The sequence below is a fragment of the Chaetodon auriga genome, chromosome 22, assembly GCF_051107435.1.
Source record: "Chaetodon auriga isolate fChaAug3 chromosome 22, fChaAug3.hap1, whole genome shotgun sequence".
Taxonomy (NCBI): domain Eukaryota; kingdom Metazoa; phylum Chordata; class Actinopteri; order Chaetodontiformes; family Chaetodontidae; genus Chaetodon; species Chaetodon auriga.
In genome coordinates, this window is record NC_135095.1 from 17,150,324 (window position 1) to 17,165,137 (window position 14,814).

Genomic DNA, 14,814 nt, shown 5'->3' on the forward strand with positions numbered 1-14,814 from the left:
GTAAATCCGACGTCCGTTTCCCTTTCTCATCCCACCTTAAATCCAGACCACTCATCTATCTATCGTCCAACGTGTTTTTCATGCATGCAGCTGGGAAGAAAGAAAATGTCACCATTCTTAAATCCTGCCTCCAAAGCTCTGATTGGTCGACTGTTTCTCCAACTGGCATAAAAAAACCTGCATCTTCACACCAGATCTGCGTGAATCTCTGCACGAACCTCAGACGTCGCCGGTGACTCGGCGGCCTGATTCAGATGAACAATTTGACTTTCTTCATTGTGTTTGATTCGTAGCTCAAGAAAAACAATTTGAAGGTAAAAAAGAACATCAGATTGATTGATAATGGAAATAATTGCTAGTTACAGCCTTAATTTAATGACGCCCTTAAAATTAAGATTTTAAATAATATGCCTGACACAAAATACACAGGCTTTATAAACTGCACATATAACAAAGTCAGAAATATTATCATTCCTGTGAAATGCATGTGCAAAAATGCCAAAAGGCCAACTCACACGGTCAGAGACGTGATGATCGGCACAGAATAACCATCCGATTTACTGCAAACCAGTGCGTTACTGAGACTGGTGCTAGTTGCGCAAGATTTCATCAGGGTACCCACACTGAAGGAGTCACGCGTGATTGTGCAGCGCTTTGAAAATGCACACTTCATCCCTCAATTTACAGGCTGCAGACGGAAAGCACATACCTGTCCTGCCCCCCTCAGATAGTTGTAGGGATTTATTCATCTGAAAGGAAAGGCCAGAATTGCACTACACTACCTGACTGTTACTAACACACCTCCCGCCGTGCCTCTCCTCCCACTCCTGCGCAGCGAAGTTCACAAGCCACCTGCAGCAGACACCCAGTGTTTGCAGATGAGGAGAGAAAATCTCTGTGTGCCCCATGGAAATTCAGTTCTGCTTATTCACCGAAATAAACCACCTTTTAGAAAGAACGACCTCCTCAACTTTGTTTTTCATCAGTTAACACTCATTGTTCAGCGTGAAAGGAACCAGGAAGCTTTGATCTGCAGGCTGTAGGAATTCTTCTGTGAATTCAGCTCTCGTCTCCATCCGCAGCCTCAACATACTGTAAAAGGCGTTAGAAACTAAGGTGAGGAAAATCAATAAATTCAACAGATTACAGCGTGGTACATGGAGGCCGGGAATGTGCGGAGAATACCGCTATCTCTGGCCTGCTAATGGCTGCCTGGCCCTTGAATTACAGACGTGGAGAGACATGGTGCAGAGTGCAGGCAGAGAGTTTCTCTGCTCCTCTATGAAAGCAGAGTGTCAACGCCGGCGGGATCAATGAATCGGTCATTAGAGGACCGACTGATGTTCGCCTTTTATCAAAGAGAGAAGAACATCTGTGAGGATTACTTATTTATTTGTCCTTTAAGTCAGTCCTGGTATCAGGTGTCCCTATTTCATTCTTTTGCCTTAAAAACACAATTACGTGCTTACAGCCATGTGATCCAACCGCTGTAAAAAATGTTGGGATTGATCATTTTAAGCTTTAACCAACTGAATATTGATTAACATGAAAAAGTCGATTTTATCCAACAGTCACGTCAAAACCGCAGCATCACTTCAAGGTCCTGGGGTTTTGTGGCTCCAGAGGGAACTGTGGGAAATCCCATCAACTGCCTCGAGTGATGTCACCTGAGGAAATGTCAGCTGGGGCTGAAGAAGAGTTTGAGGTTTGAAAATGGAAAAATGTGGACCTTTGCAGCCCCCTCCTCATCTGTAGAGTCAGCCTCAATCAGTAGAATAACACATCTCTTTGGACTGAGCTGTCGCCACTCAAGTTTGCATTGAGTGCATTGTGGGTAATGTAGGCTAAAAGTTTTGACGAATCATTTGAGTTGAGTTTATGTCAAAAAGAATTAGCAAGTTATCTCATCTTGTTTTGGTTATGTTTTACGCAGCGTCCCAACATTTTTGGAATCCGGTTTGTAGGATTCAAGTCAATTTTATCCTTCTTAGACATGAAATTGCACAAAGTTGACTCTTGACCTTGGACACGTCTGTTCGAAAGCACTTCGCCTGAACAGATGCAGCGTAGACTCTGGTGGAGGACTACACCTGCTGCTGTACTGCGGACGTGCAGCAGCAGGTGCAGACAGTGTTTCAGATTTACAGCGATGGCGTGAGAATTTAAACGGGCAGGTCGTGTTTTTCACCACAGTAAATCTGAGCACTTGGCAGGAGTTTTAAATTACATATGATGACAGAAAGGTTTAACCATTTAACCAAACCACAAACGTTGGCTGTCCGAAGCATCGGTCTAGAAATATTGTCACCAGCCTCTTTGTCGCGGTCATCTTCTGTTACTGAGCGCTGTGTCGCGTGTACTCATTCTTTGATGTACACAGTCATTTCCTGAGCTTTGTTCTACCTGGCTGTAGGCTCGCTCATTACTCACAGGCCCATTTAACCAAGCTGCTTTGTGGATAAATCAGAGAGGACGGCTGAGGATGTGCAGGGGTGGAGCCAGCGAGGCGGAGTGGAGATAATCAAACACTGTGTCTTCACGCCTCACTGTGGCTTCTCTTATTAGAATATTGTAATAGCGCTTCTAATGAGCTGCACTTCCACTGTTGACTGATAATGCTAAGACGATGTGTACACACCCCATAAGAGACAAAATTACATTTAAGACCCTGGATGAGTCTGATGATGAAGTGTTTGATATGAGCTGTGTTTGTGTGCTGTGTTGTGTGTTTAGGCTTTAGCCTGGATACCGCGTGTGCACATGCGACGTTCGCTGGTTCAAAACGCCGCCCTTCTAATCACAGACGGGTAAACAAACGCACGATTACATCTGACTTTCAAGCAACAAGTCTTTGGCCCAAGTTTGTGATAGAAACCCGCAGACCAGCTTTCCCGCAGCGAGCAGTAAACAAATTCGCCTCTGCAAAGTTTCTAAGTTGAAAACAAATCCAACTTCGATCTGAGACTCTGTGCAGCTGTTGTGGAAGCTTAATGCTCTCCATTTATTATGTTATTTCTTTGATGGACTAGCTGTTGGACGGGTAGACACACACGAGTCTGTAGCTACAGGGGGTGAGCAAAATAACAGCACCATCTTACAGTTTAATGCAATTCAATGCAATAGCCCTGCAATAAATTCTACCTTTGTGAAGCTGATATTGTTCATGTTTTTGTTGCAGCTGTGTGAGGAAGAAGCGAAACTCACCAAGGCCACAGTCTCAGAGGCCACATCCGTGGTGTTTCTTCACTTTACTTAATTTTTGTAATCAGATTGGTACACACTGTGAGGTATTCTTATTTTGTCCTGAAAATTTGCCAAAATAATTTTATAAACCTTTGAAGACTGTGAGATGAAAGACTCAGAAAACTTTGGTTCGGTCTTCTGCAGCTAACTTCTCACTCCTGCTGGGATGTGTCATGGACGCTACTTTCCACAGAGATCACGAAATAACGAAATAAACTACGAGACACTTGGCAGACAGATGCTGGAGCTCGTACCTCGACCATCTGAAGGTAGTTTAAATCTGCAGTAATGGATGTTTTGGTTTGTTGGGCTGTAAAACAAACTTAACGCAGGATATGAGATTGGTGTGGCTAATGTGTTAGCATATTTAGACATCGTGAAAAAATATTGATTAGAGTGACTTTAATGTTCATGTAAGTGAAAAAAGTTTGCCATGACTTGTCAAAAATCGATATTGTTCACATACCAATGCAAGACACTAGTTCTTATACAATACATCAAATCATGATCAAACGTTGCTCAGCTCCTATCTTAACTTTCTATCAAATTTCACTAAAAATAAACAAACATGAAGACAAATTTGGCTCCTCGGTGGAGGTAATGATCAATGCTTCAGAGAGCCTTTAATTTGTCGTCTAATTAAAAATCAACAGAGGTCAGGATACGTCGGCAACTCCGTCATTTCGCTCGGTTAATTAGTCCTCAGCTCAGCCATGGGATGCACAAAACGCCGGACGCTAATGTACAATACTTCTTTCTCACGGAAAACTACGTTTCCTTGTGCGTACAGTATCCCGCGGACCACCCCCGCCCCCCTTTGGCCCTCTAAGTTCTGCAGATGAAGATAGCGAGGTGACAGGGTGGCCGGGGAGCGAGGCGGGAGGTTGAGATGGAGATCAGGTTTTTATAAATCTCATTTCTGCTGCTGATTTATCAGCTCGCCCCGGCCCCTGTCAGCCACGCACACATGTGACCGGCATGGCAAAAGGCTAACTCATTAGTCTGCCTCATCACAGCAGGAGGTTTTGCGAGCGAGCGCACACACACTGACATACACTTTGCTCTCATCCTTTTTCTTTCCTCGCCTATTTCCTATTCTCCCTTTTTTCCAATCAGTCTCCTTCACCGCCGCTCCACCTTTCCTCATTTTCATCCCTTTCTTTCTCGTCCTCGCCTCCTCTTTCTCCCTCATTCTCCAGGTCTGAGTGGTGGCCTCTCCATCCAGGATTTAATTAAAGCAGTTTAAATGGCCAGGGGTGATCCTCATCATGTCATCCCCTTCCCTTTCTCTCTTCCTCTGGAGGTTAATATCAGACTAATCCACTCTTACCCCCCCTAAGCCCTTCCTCAATAATGCATGGCTTCTCTCTGGCCACCTAGAGTGGTGCCTTGAACGCAGGCAGAGCTTATAGGACTCTCGGCCATACTGGCTTGAGTAACAGATCTATCAGTCTGAAGCCTCATCAGATGCCAAAACACTGCATGGTTTGCACAGTGAGACTCCACTTCACAACTTTGCAAAGTCATTTCTGTTCTCTGTCTTGATGATCACTGTGGAAATGGTCAAAACACACTGAGGTTACCAGTTAATCCAACAGGATTGTGAAATCAAACGTTTTGCTTCCAGCGTGGTGCGTTACCAGACTACCTTGGTCAGCGCTTTATTTTAGGCATCACAGGGCAACGATGCCATAATAACCTTTCAGCATCGTCATTCGAGTGGTGGTCTGAGAAAAAGGGTTTGCTTTCAGAGAGCAGGCGCTCCTATTGGCTGTTCAGCACATGCAGGTGAGCACGCACGTCCCTTCAGATGGTAAAAACCTCGCCTCACACAGCCGGAGCCAGCCCTACATTTTGTTTTAGTGGTGTGTTTGCATTGGAGGAAGTCAAAATGAAATCCTGCAAAATCTCCTTTTTCCTTCAACCTCGTATAGAACAAAACACGTGTGACCACACGTCAGCTGCACGCCCAGATTCGCACTCATTATGTTCGATGCCGTGGGGCTCATATCGACCAGTGGCAAAGAAGCGTGATGACGAACAGTGGGGAGTCATGTTTGCCGGGACAAAACGCAGGTCCTCATAATGCAAATCATGACCTTTTAGGGTGGGGTTTAGGTTAAGGGTCAGGGTTAGGCAAGTCGTGGTTATGGTTATGGTTGGGGTAAGTCTCCAGGAAATGAATGTAAGCCTATGCAATGATGGATACACGACCATGTGTGCCTGTGTGTGTGTGTGTGTGTGTGGTGTAGAGGCCTCACATCCAGCTTTTAGAAGGCATTGCAGCTGCCTCTGAAGCCTGAGGCGCTCTGCCCTGGAGCTACGGAGCAATGGAGGGGCGTCTCTGCGAAGACGAGGGGGACCGGGGTCAGGCCACGGAGATCGGGCCCGTCGAGCCATGAGGCTCCTGCTGCCGCTCCAACTTGGTTTCTCTTGTGAGTTTTGAAATCTTTGCATGCTGTATTTTTGTATTATTTCATTTTAATTGTGTTTTTGTGATTAAAGATCTTTTCTACTATTAATTCTCAGTTACAGCATCGACTAATGAGACTAAATGTCACATGCTGTTTGTTATTTGTTCTCTTTGGTCGGGTTGAAGAAGCCCTGACGTGCACTGCTGCAGATACCAGTCCTGCAATCTGCTGTTTGATAGCACGCTTTGCTGTGATTGGCTGCTTTTTTTTCTTAAATGCCAGCAGGCTGCTTGCATGAATGACAACTGCGGGATCAGGAAGCACAACTTGTCTTGAATCCGGGTTTGAGATTCTTCCCTTGTAGCACGTTTGTAGCGACAGTCTTTCCTTTCAGCCTCTTGAGCAACATGTTTTCAGTCTCGCTCGCTTGCTTAAAATGTCCACAGACGTTGGAGGCAGTTAAAAACACGTCCTGTCAGTTTCTGAAAAGGCTTATTTCACAAAGCGTAGCTCCACTGTAACGCACATTCAGAAAATCAGAAATAAGTGAATGAAAATGCCTATAGGTGTCTGTGGAACAGCGGCAGTTCTGGATGACAATCTGCTATTAAACCAAGCACATCTAATGACCTTTTCACCAATAGCTGTGTTTCTGTGTTTGTGCGTGTGTGTGTGTGGGAGGAGAAGCAGGTAGTCTTGGGCTGCTAATGAAGACAGGGATATACACGACAACTACCAATTAAAGTTGTCAGAGCCGCAGTGTTCCCGGGGTTTGACAGTCTCCTCGCACAGCCGCTGATTTTCCTTTACATGCCTTGCAGCGCAATTAGAGCCCGGTGGGTGTGGTTGAACAGAAATTACCTCACGTGCCATTGTCTCTCCCTCCATTATGGATTTATAGCTGGCACTGTGTGCGCGAATGCAGCAGCCAGCGCAGCGCCCGTCGAGCACACATGGCTCCAGAAAGAGAGCGCCACAGCCACCAATTAAAGGCACGCGGGTTCACGTTAATGCCGGCGAGGACACAAATGCGCATGAAAAGCGCAATGTATGCACGCAGTATCACAGGGGCAGACATGCACGATTTAGCAGAGGTTGTAATCTTTAGCCCTGCACCCCGCCCTTCCTCTGGTGTCCCTCTCAGCAATCGTGAATCATCTCCTCGGAGAATTAAAAGACTACGGGGAGGTTTCATTTGCTAACCAGCATGGCTAATAGCTGCTCCAGCCATAGCCACCGCCATAAATATCATTTCATGGCTGTTCTACATAATTTATGATAGTGCAGTTGATAGGAAGCGATTACCACTTCACCAGGCTGACCTTACCCTAATTAGGAGTCTCCGATTCACATTATGAGAATATATGATTAGGTTAGACTGGCACACGGCGATGAAGCTAAGGGAGCAGTTTATCATAGGAGGAGAAAAACACTGCACGTGGACAAATTCCCTTGTCATCACACCTCCGTGTCATTTGAAGTAAGACTGCTCAGAGCTGTAATAAAGCCACAGTAAAACTTCTGTAAACAAGAACTCAGCACTTTATAATTAAAGCTTTTGGCCAGGAATGTTATTGCACGACTTTTATAATGAAGCAGCTTCCTGTGGCCGCTAACTTTAGGGACTGCTACCTCGCCGGCGCACAGAACAGAAATCTGCAAAAACATTTTTTTTAGCGCTTTGAGACTCATTGTAACACACTGCAGTGAGAAAGAAGAAAGACGGCTGGAATTTTCCCAACTTCAGAAATGTTTCTCAATAGAAAACCTCCCTCAAAGATTTCCATTTACACCTGAGTCTGTATGTCGGTTTAACTCTGCATTTGGTCGAAAACTACCAGAAAAATAGACGAAAGCATCCTTTTGACGGCTTGAAGGCCAGCCGGATTTTCTAAAACACCAGTTCATGACAGGATGTGAGACGGGCGCAGCTTCCAACGCAGACAATACCACTGTCATACCATTGTGCTTCTAATAAAACCAGCCGAGTTTCTGTGACAACAAACATCCCAAAATAACGCTGTCCTGTTTTAACTCGCGGCATCAAAAGCTTCCTGCGCTTGTTAGCAGCCAAACAAACTTCTGCAGCACGAACTTTGGTAGCTTAAACACACGCAGGTTGGTAATGATTTCCACTTTCAACCCTGGACGTTGAGGAGAGCAGCAAAACAAACAGGCGTCGTCAGCGTTCTCCCAAACGACAGCAGAGGTGTTTGTTGATCTATACACTTTCTTCAGAGCTTCAAATGGACAATAATGTAACCATAACACGACTTCAAAAAGCAACCGCACCATAATCAATAATACTGCACCTTTGGACCTGAAGTCCGAGCGTTTTTTCTTTAAAAAACTGTCGGATTAAGTTATCTGGAAGAATTTTATGGCCTGCCACAGTCAGCCCTGTTCATTAATATTGTTGCTTTTATTTCTGTTGTTATGATCCCGGTGTCACAGTGAAGCATTCCAGTGTCAAAGTTTCAGCGGCTTTTCAACACCAGCAACAATAAAACTGAAATTAAAACAGCCGAATTTAAAGATACCTGATGTTTACGCAGAGGAAAAGCAATCAGAAAAAAGAAATCCCTGAGAGGAGAATACAGCAAAGCAAGAGAGACACAGAAAGCCGAGAGAGAGAAAGGTAAAGGTGGAAACTAAGCTGGAAGAATTTGGTGGGGAATAAAAAGTATGTGGGTCAGGGTGAGTCAAAAATGAGAATGGAAGAAGGTGTGAAGGAACAGGATGAAAAGCTTTCAGCAGGTGATTTTGCATGTGTGTATTAGAGAGAAAGAAAGAGAAATAAAGAGAGGATGCTGAGTCAAGATGAAAGCGTCGCCTTTCGGGAATGAAATAATGGTGACCAATGCATTTCCTCTTGGCAGGAAAGACCAGTGGATGTGTATGTGTGTACTTTGAAGTACAAATCTTTGAAGGGGAATCACTGGCTTCTTTTGGATGGCACCTGGGCTGATTTCAGGCCAGCGCGTAGGGAAGGTGTGGGCTAAAGGTAGCGAAGCAATCTTAATGTTAGAGCTCCAAGTTAAAGTTTAGGTTTAAGGCTGCAGCAAACATTTCACATGTCAGCGTCTCCGCAGGTGAGGTCAGAGCCGATAACCCCAAATCTGACAGACCTGACGATCTCATCGTCCATCATGTTAATGTTCAGGTTTTAATGATGTGACAGCAAAACAAATATGAATGATGCACTTTTACAGAATTACACAATTTCAATTAAAATGTGGAAAGATTTCCAAGAAACTGAGGTGAACTCAGCTGAGCTGCTGCAGCCTGACCTGAACTCAGAGCGTCCTGCTGGGCCTCGTGGACTTGAACTGGGTGTTTGCTTGAATGTGCTCAGATTTCGCTGATGTTGTTCTTGATATTTGTGTTTCTGTTGTTGATGTGGATTGGGAGGATTGTTGATTTCTTTTTTTGTACCCACAATGCACCTGGTCAAAGAGTGGTGAACCTGGGGTTTAATGCAGATTTTCTCGGTCCTTAATCACCTAAAGTACACACAGTCTTCAGGCAGAGGTGGCAGGTAAGCGTATTTATTCCAGTCCTATACTTGACTACAACTTTGAAGTAGTTGCACTTTACTTGAGTGTTTCCATTTTTTACTATTTCACACTCCTAAAAAGTTCTAATAAGCTGACTGCACTCCACTGTCCCAACGCCACACGGCTAACAGACAAAATGAGCAGCTAGCTGGTGGAGAGAGTGGAAGACTGAGAGGCTAAAATTTCACTTTGGAGCTGGAGGAGACCACATCAGAGCGAAAAGGAGAGACTGGACTTCATCAGGTGACCAGAAACAACTCCAGACCAATGGATGTGTAAACAGACTACTGCTTGGCTGACAAGGTCACTGTATGAGGTCAGACCCACGTGCCCCCAAACAAACGACCAAACAAAGTAAATAAATCATAATCCAGCGTCAAGTGAGGTCTGAATGCAGAACGTTTTGTATTGTTGCCACACTGAATAGAATCTGAATGCATTTTCCACTCGATGACCAGAGCATCATGGGAAGGCTCCAGTGTCTCGCCACCCCCCTAATCGAGCTCGAGCGTCCACGTGACCACACGGCCCAAGCTGAGGGGGTTAAAGACCCCCAGCTAATTTCTATTTCAATCACACGATGACTAAACGGCAACAACCGACACCATCCAGCCCAAACAGAACGCCAAATTATCCCCCGCCTTAGCACATCCAAGGGCGTGCAAATTCTTTTCTCACACACACACACACACACACACACACACACACACATATATGACTTTAACACCCACAGTCCAAACGCTGCCATCGCTCTTTAGTACTGTTAATCTGTGGCGTGTATCAGGGCCGCGGGAGGACGGTGCATTGTCTTCAAACCTCCAGGTACAGAACATGACACAAAATCCGCTTCATGAGTCCAAATTCTTGCCTTCAGGGGTTGCTATGACAACATGAACGATGCCGGCGGTGTGTGTTGTTGGCGGCGGGGGGTGTACGGGGTTACGGTTCCCTCCCAAACCTGGGGTATTCAGGATAAACGCAGCCAATCAAAAGGGGATGTGGAGGTAATGAAGACTAAGGCGCTGAGAGGCAGGGAGCTTTTAGAAGCCGCCGTAATGCTGAGCACTTCAGACCTGCTCTCTCCGTCTTCCACAGCTCGTCGGATTAGCTGGCCTAGTCTCTATGGAAACCTTGCCCCACATGAAAACACAGAACACACACACACACACACACACACACACACACACACACATCCTGAAGATTTTTATTTCCCTCAGTTCAGAAATGAAACAGGATAATTTAAGTGCTACTTGTGATTTTCTGGTTTTTTGACATCGCTTTGCCTCGTGGATGTGGTTATGGAGTCATCAGCTCCACTGAGGGAAAACAGGCCTGACTGCAGCAGACAGGCACATATATAAAGTCTGACTCCTCAGACCTAATGCCTCTCGATTCACCGTGCTCCGCAAACCGCTGCTAAAAAGGGTATTTGAAAAAGAGGATAGTCGCAGTCGGGGAGCGAGAACGCGGCCTTATCAGCTGAGGAATCTCCCTTCAACGAAAATCTACAGGCTCAATTAATGTCTCACCTGAAGGTACGTCCTCTCTTTCAGGGTTGATCCCACCTCGTCGGCGGAGCACCGTACTCAATAACCTTCGCTTTCCCAGCTGAAGGCTGCGGTGACGTCGGAGAGGAAGTGCAGCTATGTGGAGCCAAGCCAGAAGAGCAGAAACCACCCACAGCAACTGAGAACACATGAAGGCAAACATGAAGAGCACGCAAGAGACAGCTGACACATACGGCTCGTGGATGGTCACAGTGGCGTGGTGGCATATGGGAAAATACTGATCAGCCACAGATCTGACTCACATCTTGACACGAGCAACAACCTAAACATGTGATTCAACAGAATTCGACATGCCTTCAGAAGCACGCTGACACCACATAAAGAGGAAGCTGAAAGCTCCTCGCGTTTGAGAAGCTTAAGCCAATAATGATTGATTTCCTGTTGATCGACTGATGAATCGTCTTATTGTTTCAGCTCTGAAAGAGTTCCGAATAAACCACAACAATCAGTCAACTGTGAATAATAATGAAATGAATACCCACAGAAAGCTTTTTCTGTTTTTAGCCTCAAACATGCTTGTGCAGCTGAGTGAGCGTTTAGGTTTGAGCGTTTCGCACAGCCCATCTCCCGCCGTGTTGACAATCCGCCCAGCTGGGACACCGTAGCTGCTGGTGCGCTGAGGGGAGGCTTCTTTCAAACAGTGCTTGGGATCAAGTGACGAATCTGAGCGTCGACATTTCCTACAGTGAAAACACGAGAGAAGCGCTGAAGCGGCATCATTAGGAATCATTATGCTGAAATTCATTAGACGCGAAAAGAAGCTGACTACATGTGTAATATCAGAGCTTCACGTGTCCAATACAAACTTTTTACATGTCACTACTCATATCCGACTATTAGGCCGGATGCATCGCTGCCTCTCTTCATGTCACAGATGCATACGTATTAAATAATTGCGAGCGCATCTTCACAGGGCGGACACGAAGACGTGCAGAGGCACAGAGAAGATGAGAGAAGCAGAGTGGTCCTCGTCTCTCAGGAAGCTTTTCATGTCCTCCAGCAGCTTTTCCAACTTGCTGAATCGCCTCCTGCTAACGCTCCTCCTGCCGCCATCTGATCTGATAAAAGCGAGGATACGGAGCGGCTCATCTGGTCAGCTCGCCACGATAAGACTCGACTTCAAAACCGGCCGGGTCTCGGCGTTGAAACGTTCAAAAAGGACCCGGCGACAGTCCACTCCTTTTGTCCGCGGTCAGCTCGGCTAGACTGTAATCTGCGGCGGTGTCCGCCGCTCGCCGTGCGGCCCTTTGAGGCTCGGACTTTGGGTTTGACCTCGCAGCTGTAAGCTTGCTGTCAGGGTTCAGCCGTAAGCAGTCAGTGTGGACAGTGGATAGAGAAGAGGACAGGCATGGGGCCATATGACAAAGCATAGATAAAGACAGAACCAAACTGTGTGACACACAGATTACGGTGGAAATAAAACACGCTCTGAACACGCTTCCTTCCAGAGCTCTGACATCTGTCTGTTTGATAACCACATCTACTGAACTGACCTATCAGGCACGACACTGTGCCTCTGTTGTATAACTCTCATTATGTTCTAATATTAATTGCCTGTATTCTCACTAAATATCCCATTTCTTTGCCTCTGCTTCTCTGCTGCTGCTGCTCCTCTGACCCCGTCTCCGTTCGAGCATCATTTAAGTTTTATCTGAAATAATCAAATATAATTAACACTTCAGCTAAAGTCACTTAGTGGCGTGTTAAATGCTGTTAATTGTGTTAAGTATAGTGAAACCCAAATTGGAGCCATCCTACTTCAGCTCCATCTACTGTGGCTGTCACTTTTAAATATTTCAACTATGTGTTATGTTGTGGAAGCGGTCATTAAGTTTGCATTCAATTCATCGTGTTCGGCACAGAATCTAGACCCAAAGAAGACGTTAAATTACTAAGAGCAGGTTTTTGCTGCTTTCGGCTGACTAGAAAACACTGATACGGCCTTAAAATGTATTTAACAGCAGCAATTTGAACACATAACTAAGACCTGGCAAGCAGTAAAGAGACAGTGAAGGAAGCTCTGAATCTGAGTTTGGATCTCGCATTTTCATGCTCTCTGCACCTCATAGTCCAGCCGCTGTGGGATGTGAAAAACCCCAGACTGTCCCTGCCATTTTCACCACCTTGTTAATGTCATTCATGCATGCTTTCACACACAGCGGGACCTGAATGCAGCACGGGACTGTATTTCCTTGCTTGGTGCATCAGCGCGGCCGGACTCTCGCCGCTGCTGGCCCACAGGTCGACCGGCCCGCTGGGAGAAACCTCCCGCTGCTCCAGATGGCTCCTCAGCCCCTGCTGCCAAAGTCTCCATGCTACATAATCATAGCCAGCTGGTTTGCTAGGTAACAGCGAGGTCAGGATGCCCAAAAGTAGTCATGCTTGTGGTCACAAAGTACGAGGAAGCAGCAGTGTCACTGTACCCTGTAGCTGCCACGGTTCATACTGAGATGTAAAAGTTGATTGTACTCAAGTCAGGATGATTTTATAACCCAAGTTAGTCATGCTGTTTTCCTCTAAAAATCATTTTCTTGTAAAGTGCGGTCAAGTTTTGATTTGACAAACAGAGAGATTGTGATATCACGAACGCCACAGGCGGCTGCATCCTTATCAACCAATCAAAACACAAGGACTTATCCACTTAAATGCATCGTGTTGGATTGTGCCTATCGCTTAAAGCCTCCTCTGCAGGGGTGGGATTTAAAAACACTACAGAGTGCTCGTATTAGAGGAGACACCCTGGCAGACCTATAGTGAGACCAGTAATACCTGCGAGTATCTCCACAAGATCTGACCAAGTGAAACTGAGGACAGATGGCTGGAAGCGACACACTTTACATGAAGGTGCACATTAACTAGCTGCTTATTTGCCTGCACATTAGCAGCATATTGGCTCTATATTAGTCATTATAAAGCACTTATTATTAATGCCTTACTCTGGGAGTTCAGGGTTGGTTATTAAGGTCGTAACTCATGAACACCTTCCTTACTTCCTTCTAATAAATGGGAGCTTCTTGAAGGGAAACTCTTGGTTAATGGCCGAGTAGTTGTAGAATATAGTCATGCAGAACAAGGCGTTATATAATGGTTTTATAATGATTAAAAAAGGGCCAATATGGTGCTAATATGCATGCAAATAAGCAAGTATTTAATGGTGAATATGTGAATCTTAATATAAGTGATACCCAGACATCAGCTGTCACTAAGAAGATGTGTTCTGGTGAGAAGGCAACAATGAAGACTAGTTATTTTTACCAGTTTAAGTGAACAATCTAACAGAGTAGACCTTTTTCTAGGCCCGAAATGTAAATGTGTATCTGCATCGCTTCTGACAGCAGCCAACAGAGGCTTTCTCTGACATTAACGAGCAATTTCAGTCTCATTAACGTCCCAAATCTTGACCAAAAAGCTGTCAGATTTGTCACATGGGTAACTTCTGAAAGCACAGATGAACATTTGGTCATTCAGATACAGGGACTTGCTGTCCAAGGGGCAAATGTTCTGCTTCTGTAATCCTGAAATGATCCGTGAAGCCGTGAAGTTTGTGAATTTACCATTTTTCAGCCAATTAGGCTTTAATAGGAGGTTTTCCCATATGGTTCAGAGCTGGATAAAGGAACAGATGCCAGCTTGAAATAAATTGAAGCGAAGGCCTCAGGAAATGGTGAGCGTCCAGTTACTGTTGGGTCTGTCACATTTTTCATGCTCTCCATTAAGATGTTTACCGCAGCGCCTGTCGTAGCTCAAAACCCACTGTCGGACGAGAGCACTGATACCAGATCAGTCTGCTAAACCCCACATCACAAAGGAAACTTTGCACTTGAATGGAGGTAAGGGAAACATCATCTAACAGCACATAAGGTAACTTCAGGATTCGCCAATGACACACTTTGTTTGTCAGGTTAACGGCAATAATATTAAACTCCTCTAAATATAAAACATACCTAGAATAACCTGGTCTCCCCTCCAGGTAGGGGCCAGGATCAACCTGCTTAGCTTTGTGCACAAGTCCCGTACGATGGGAAAGCGGCC